This window comes from Pseudophryne corroboree, chromosome 5 (genome assembly GCF_028390025.1).
Source record: "Pseudophryne corroboree isolate aPseCor3 chromosome 5, aPseCor3.hap2, whole genome shotgun sequence".
NCBI classification, from domain to species: Eukaryota; Metazoa; Chordata; class Amphibia; order Anura; family Myobatrachidae; genus Pseudophryne; species Pseudophryne corroboree.
Window position 1 is genome coordinate 798,723,308 of NC_086448.1, and position 7,214 is coordinate 798,730,521.

The 7,214-nt window shown below is 45.5% G+C and overlaps 1 long non-coding RNA gene across 1 annotated transcript; it reads right to left on the reverse strand.

The window, feature by feature from the left end:
- Nucleotides 1-5,427: 5,427 nt before the first annotated feature.
- Nucleotides 5,428-7,115, reverse strand: LOC134929486 (uncharacterized). Its single transcript, XR_010178585.1, has 2 exons — nucleotides 7,011-7,115; nucleotides 5,428-6,170 (listed from the first exon to the last, which is right to left on the reverse strand). It is a non-coding gene; the product is annotated as an uncharacterized LOC134929486 (long non-coding RNA).
- Between the last annotated feature and the right edge of the window lie 99 nt (nucleotides 7,116-7,214).

Sequence of the window (7,214 nt, forward strand, 5' to 3'; positions counted from 1 at the left end):
ACACCGGAATGGATGGCTTATTTAGGGAATTACGTGATAATGTCAACACGCTGCAAGGTCGGTTGACGACATGAGACGGCCGACAAACAATTAGTACCGGTCCAGACGTCTCAAAAACACCGTCAGGGGTTTTTAAAACGCCCGTTTATTTTAGTCGGTCGACACAGACACAGACACGGACACTGAATCCAGTGTCGACGGTGAATAAACAAACGTATTCCTTATTAGGGCCACACGTTAAGGGCAATGAAGGAGGTGTTACATATTTCTGATACTACAAGTACCACAAAAGAGGGTATTATGTGGGATGTGAAAAAACTACCGTAGTTTTTCCTGAATCAGATAAATTAAATGAAGTGTGTGATGATGCGTGGGATCCCCCCGATAGAAAATTATTGGCGGTATACCCTTTCCCGCCAGAAGTTAGGGCGCGTTGGGAAACACCCCTTAGGGTGGATAAGGCGCTCACACGCTTATCAAAACAAGTGGCGGTACCGTCTATAGATAGGGCCGTCCTCAAGGAGCCAGCTGACAGGAGGCTGGAAAATATCATAAAAAGTATATACACACATACTGGTGTTATACTGCGACCAGCGATCGCCTCAGCCTGGATGTGCAGAGCTGGGGTGGCTTGGTCGGATTCCCTGACTAAAAATATTGATACCCTTGACAGGGACAGTATTTTATTGACTATAGAGCATTTAAAGGATGCATTTCTATATATGCGAGATGCACAGAGGGATATTTGCACTCTGGCATCAAGAGTAAGTGCGATGTCCATATCTGCCAGAAGATGTTTATGGACACGACAGTGGTCAGGTGATGCAGATTCCAAACGGCACATGGAAGTATTGCCGTATAAAGGGGAGGAGTTATTTGGGGTCGGTCCATCGGACCTGGTGGCCACGGCAACTGCTGGAAAATCCACCGTTTTTACCCTAAGTCACATTCCTGCAGAAAAAGACACCGTCTTTTTAGCCTCAGTCCTTTCGTCCCTATAAGAGTCATATTTGCCCAGGGATAGAGGAAAGGGAAGAAGACTGCAGCAGGCAGCCCATTCCCAGGAACAGAAGCCTTCCACCGCTTCTGCCAAGCTCTCAGCATGACGCTGGGACCGTACAGGACCCCTGGATCCTACAAGTAGTATCCCAGGGGTACAGATTGGAATGTCGAAACGTTTCCCCCTCGCAGGCTCCTGAAGTCTGCTTTACCAAGGTCTCCCTCCGACAAGGAGGCAGTATGGGAAAAAATTCACAAGCTGTATTCCCAGCAGGTGATAATCAAATTACCCCTCCTACAACAAGGAAAGGGGTATTATTCCACACTATATTGTGGTACTGAAGCCAGAAGGCTAGGTGAGACCTATTCTAAATCTAAAAAATTTGAACACTTAACAAAGGTTCAAATCAAGATGGAGTCACTCAGAGCAGTGATAACGAACCAGGAAGAAGGGGACTATATAGTGTCCCGGGACATCAGGGATGCTTACCTCCATGTCCCAAATTTGCCCTTCTCACTAAGGGTACCTCAGGTTCGTGGTATAGAACTGTCACTATCAGTTTCAGACGCTGCCGTTTGGATTGTCCACGGCACCCCGGGTCTTTACCAAGGTAATGGCCGAAATGATGATTCTTCTTCGAAGAAAAGGCGTCTTAATTACCCCTTACTTGGACGATCTCCTGATAAGGGCAAAGGCCAGGGAACAGTTGGAGGTCGGAGTAGCACTATCTCGGATACTGCTACAACAGCACGGGTGGATTCTAAATATTCCAAAATCGCAGCTGATCCTGACGACACATCTGCTGTGCCTAGGGATGATTCTGGACACAGTCCAGAAAAAGGTGTTTCTCCCGGAAGAGAAAGCCAGGGAGTTATCCGAGCTAGTCAAGAACCTCCTAAAACCAGGAAAAGTGTCAGTGCATCATTGCACAAGGGTCCTGGTAAAAATGGTGGCTTCCTACGAAGCAATTCCATTCGGCAGATTTCACGCAAGAACTTTTCAGTGGGATCAGCTGGACAAATGGTCCGGATCGCATCTTCAGATGCATCAGCGGATAACCCTATATCCAAGGACAAGGGTGTCTCTCCTGTGGTGGTTACAGAGTGCTCATCTTCTAGAGGGCCGCAGATTCGGCATTCAGGATTGGATGCTGGTGACCACGGAGGCCAGCCCGAGAGGCTGGGGAGCAGTCACACAAGGAAAAAATTTCCAGGGAGTGTGATCAAGTCTGGAGACTTTTCTCCACATAAATACACTGGAGCTAAGGGTAAATTTATAATGCTCTAAGCTTAGCAAGACCTCTGCTTCAAGGTCAGCCGGTATTGATCCAGTGGGGAAAACATCACGGCAGTCGCCCACGTAAATAGACAGGGCGGCACAAGAAGCAGGAGGGCAATGGCAAAAACTGCAAGGACTTTTCGCTGGGCGGAAAATCATGTGATAGCACTGTCAGCAGTGTTTCATTCCGGGAATGGAAACTGGGAAGCAGACTTCCTCAGCAGGCACGACCTCCACCCGGCAGAGTGGAAACTTCATCGGGAAGTTTTCCACATGATTGTAAACCGTTGGGAAATACCAAAGGTGGACATGATGGCGTCCCGTCTGAACAAAAAACGGGACAGGTATTGCGCCAGGTTAAGAGACCCTCAGGCAATAGCTGTGGACGTTCTGGTAACACCGTGGGTGTACCAGTCGGTGTATGTGTTCCATCCTCTGCTTCTCATACCTAAGGTACTGAGAATTATAAGACGTAGAGGAGTAAGAACTATACTCATGGCTCCGGATTGGCCAAGAAGGACTTGGTACCCGGAACTTCAAGAGATGCTCACAGAGGATTTATGGCCTCTGCCGCTAAGAAGGGACTTGTTTCAGCAAGTACCATGTCTGTTCCAAGACTTACCGCAGCTGCGTTTGACGGCACGGCGGTGGAACGCCGGATCCTAAGGGAAAAAGGCATTCCGGAAGAGGTCATTCCTACCCTGGTCAAAGCCAGAAAGGAGGTGACCGCACAACATTATCACCACATGTGGCAAAAATATGTTGCGTGGTGTGAGGCCAGAAAGGCCCCACGAAGAAATTTCAACTCGGTCGATTCCTGCATTTCCTGCAAACAGGAGTGTCTATGGGCCTCAAATTGGGGTCCATTAAGGTTCAAATTTCGGCCCTGTCGATTTTCTTCCAGAAAGAATTGGCTTCAGTTCCTGAAGTCCAGAAGTTTGTCAAGGGAGTATTGCATATACAACCCCCTTTGGTGCCTCCAGTGGCACTGTGGGATCTCAACGTAGTTCTGGGATTCCTCAAATCACATTGGTTTAAAACCAGTCAAATCTGTGGATTTGAAGCATCTCACATGAAAAGTGACCATGCTCTTGGCCCTGGCCTGGACCAGGCGAGTGTCAAATTGGTGGTTTTTTTCTCAAAAAAGCCATATCTGTTTGTCCATTTGGACAGGGCAGAGCTGCGGACTTGTCCCCAGTTCTCTCCCTAAGGTGGTGTCAGTGTTTCACCTGAACCAGCTTATTGTGGTGCCTTGCGCCTACTGGGGACTTGGAGGACTCCAAGTTGCTGGATGTTGTCAGGGCCCTGAAAATATAGGTTCCAGGACGGCTGGAGTCAGGAAAACTGACTTGCTGTTATCCTGTATGCACCCAACAAACTGGGTGCTCTTGCTTCTAAGCAGACTATTGCTAGTTGGATGTGTAATACAATTCAGCTTGCACATTCTGTGGCAGGCCTGCCACAGCCAAAATATGTAAATGCCCATTCCACAAGGAAGGTGGGCTCATCTTGGGCGGCTGCCCGAGGGGTCTCGGCTTTACAACTTTGCCGAGCGGCTATTTAGTCAGGGGCAAACACGTTTGTAAAATCCTACAAATTTGATACCCTGGCTAAGGAGGACCTGGAGTTCTCTCATTCGGTGCTGCAGAGTCATCCGCACTCTCCCGCCCGTTTGGGAGCTTTGGTATAATCCCCATGGTCCTTTCAGGAACCCCAGCATCCACTAGGACGATAGAGAAAATAAGAATTTACTTACCGATAATTCTATTTCTCGGAGTCCGTAGTGGATGCTGGGCGCCCATCCCAAGTGCGGATTATCTGCATTACTTGTACATAGTTACAAAAATCGGGTTATTATTGTTGTGAGCCATCTTTTCAGAGGCTCCGCTGTTATCATGCTGTTAACTGGGTTCAGATCACAGGTTGTACAGTGTGATTGGTGTGGCTGGTATGAGTCTTACCCGGGATTCAAAATCCTTCCTTATTGTGTACGCTCGTCCGGGCACAGTATCCTAACTGAGGCTTGGAGGAGGGTCATAGGGGGAGGAGCCAGTACACACCACCTGATCGTAAAGCTTTACTTTTTGTGCCCTGTCTCCTGCGGAGCCGCTATTCCCCATGGTCCTTTCAGGAACCCCAGCATCCACTACGGACTCCGAGAAATAGAATTATCGGTAAGTAAATTCTTATTATTAAGTCACCATAATTTAACAACTGATATTGTAAAATTACCATTTGGGAGTTTAATATATACTGACTGGCGGGCCTAAACCAACAGAAAGACCCTGATGACCGTAACACTAAGTAAGTACTGGTAATTAAAGAGGGCCCATGTATTCACAACTTATGTTTTTCCAATACCCTGAACATTTGCGATCAATAAAGGACAACACTTTTTTTTTTGTTTATTTGTTTTTTATTCATATTATTTTCCAGGTGACACCATCGGAGTTGTCACTCAGTTGCATGGTGGGATGTATTATTTCAACTCCTGGTTCTTTACAGTATGTTCTATTTCTTTGCCAGGTGACTCAGACTGAGGTGGTAAGCGCTGGTGTCTCAGCTCCTGGATCTTTTTTTCTTTGCCAGGAGACTCAGACTGAGGTGGTAAGCGCTGGTGTCTCAGCTCCTGGATCTTTTTTTCTTTGCCAGGTGACTCAGACTGAGGTGGTAAGCGCTGGTGTCTCAGCTCCTGGATCTCTTTTTTTCTTTGCCAGGTGACTCAGACTGAGGTGGTAAGCGCTGGTGTTTCAGCTCCTGGATCTCTTTTTTCTTTGCCAGGTGACTCAGACTGAGGTGGTAAGCGCTGGTGTTTCAGCTCCTGGATCTCTTTTTTCTTTCCCAGGTGACTCAGACTGAGGTGGTAAGCGCTGGTGTCTCAGCTCATGGATCTTTTTTCTTTGCCAGGTGACTCAGACTAAGGTGGTAAGCACTGGTGTCTCAGCTCCTGGATCTTTTTTCTTTGCCAGGTGACTCAGACTGAGGTGGTAAGCGCTGGTGTCTCAGCTCCTGGATCTTTTTTCTTTGCCAGGTGACTCAGACTGAGGTGGTAAGCGCTGGTGTTTCAACTCCTGGATCTTTTTTCTTTGCCAGGTGACTCAGACTGAGGTGGTAAGATGGAAGGGTGGGATTATTTATGATTAAACCAGTTGTTGGGAAACGCAATAACTGGTTTTAACATAAAAAACCCCCCATTAATGTTTTCATGAAAAGGAAAATGGAATAACATATTAATGCTGTGATACATTGCTATCTATCCAATATATTCCAGTAGATAGCAACATTTCACAGCATTAATATCAGATTCCATATTAATGCTGAGAAACATTGCTATCTACTGGAATATATTGGATAGATAGCAATGTATCACAGCATTAATATGAGATTCCATTTTCCTAATCAAGAAAATATAAATGAAAAAAAAAACAGCTTCTAGCTACAAGTACCAATAACGGTGTTTGATGTTGTTGTTTTTTTTATCAGAGTTGTCTTTTTTTGTTGTTAATTTTTTTTTTTTTTTTTTTGACTGCTCTTGCCTATCTAAAAAACCACCACAAGGCCTCCATGGTGGCCAGGAATTATAGGGCCACCAGCTAGGCTAGTCCTGAGGCCTCACACTGGGCTTGGCCGCAGACTGCGAGCTACTGATGATGTTCAGCCTGGTGCGCCACAGGGTGTTTTGGCAGCATTTTATATGCCCGGCGCAGGTACTCTACCAATGTTTCCTCTGGTAGACTGCAGGCCACGGCAGCCTGGCGTTTCTGCCTGCGGCCAGCGGTGGTCTTCTTTTTCTGCATGTGACCTGCAGGCTTCTTGGGTGGGCGGGGTTGCATGGAGCTGTATGAATTCCATAGTGGTATGTGGGCAACTCCGGCGTTAGGCATATTGGTGACTGAAAAGAATCAGAAAAAAAACATAAGGTGGTGCATAGAGAAATAAAAAGAACCTAAGAAAAACTCTCTCATTTACTTTGTCTATAGAAATATAAGGCGGGATGTAATACTGTCCTAGTTTTCCGGGGGTGCGGGATGCTGGCCAAACTAGGACTTTTTTTTAAGCGGCAATCATTTACAAGGCTAATCAAGACTTGTACATGGCTGCCGCTTTAAAAAAAATGTCCGACCGGTATTCTGCACCTCCGGCAAACTCGGATTATACTACATCCCACCTATAGTCAGATAACACACAATACAGGTTATACATAAAACAGTTGTTCCAACAATGTAAACTCAGCGAAACTGAACGTAAAAAATGAGTACATATAATAATCAACAGATGGTAATAAATACAAAAATAAAATTGAATTTATGTCAGGAGGTGTAAAAGGGAACTCCTGGACATGAGAGAGATAATAGCCGGAGACTATATTGAAGAATGTGGATCTAATGAACTCCAAATTGGGTTGCAATAATAATTAGAGATTCCACATCAATAAGAAGCCGTTCCCATTGTATAACATAGTATAATAACTGTAGCCACCGTCACCGGTGTTTATTATATAGATGAGCATTCTGACTAACAATAATCCTCGACTACAGTTATATCTGAATACTAAAATGAGACTAAAATGAAAACGGAGATCCACTGACTAAATCGTCACTAAAACAAAGCAAAAAAAGTGACTAGGACTAAAACTAAATATAAAATCCTTGTCATAATGAACAGTGGCGGTAATTAAAATAATAGTTTTATAAATGCAACTACAAAAGTGAAATCAAAGCCGGCTTCTTACCTTGAGATATTCTGTTGAAGCTTCCAAGATGTTATTGCAGTAAACTGCCTGGATGAGAGATTATATAGCCACAGGCCATGGGCCGATGACATCACAATGTGCCGATGACATCACAATGGGCCTGCTGACATTCTCTGGAACCCTTCTGTCATGTACAGTTGAGGCTGAGCTGATGGACTTTTAGTTGTATAACTGGGAAAACAG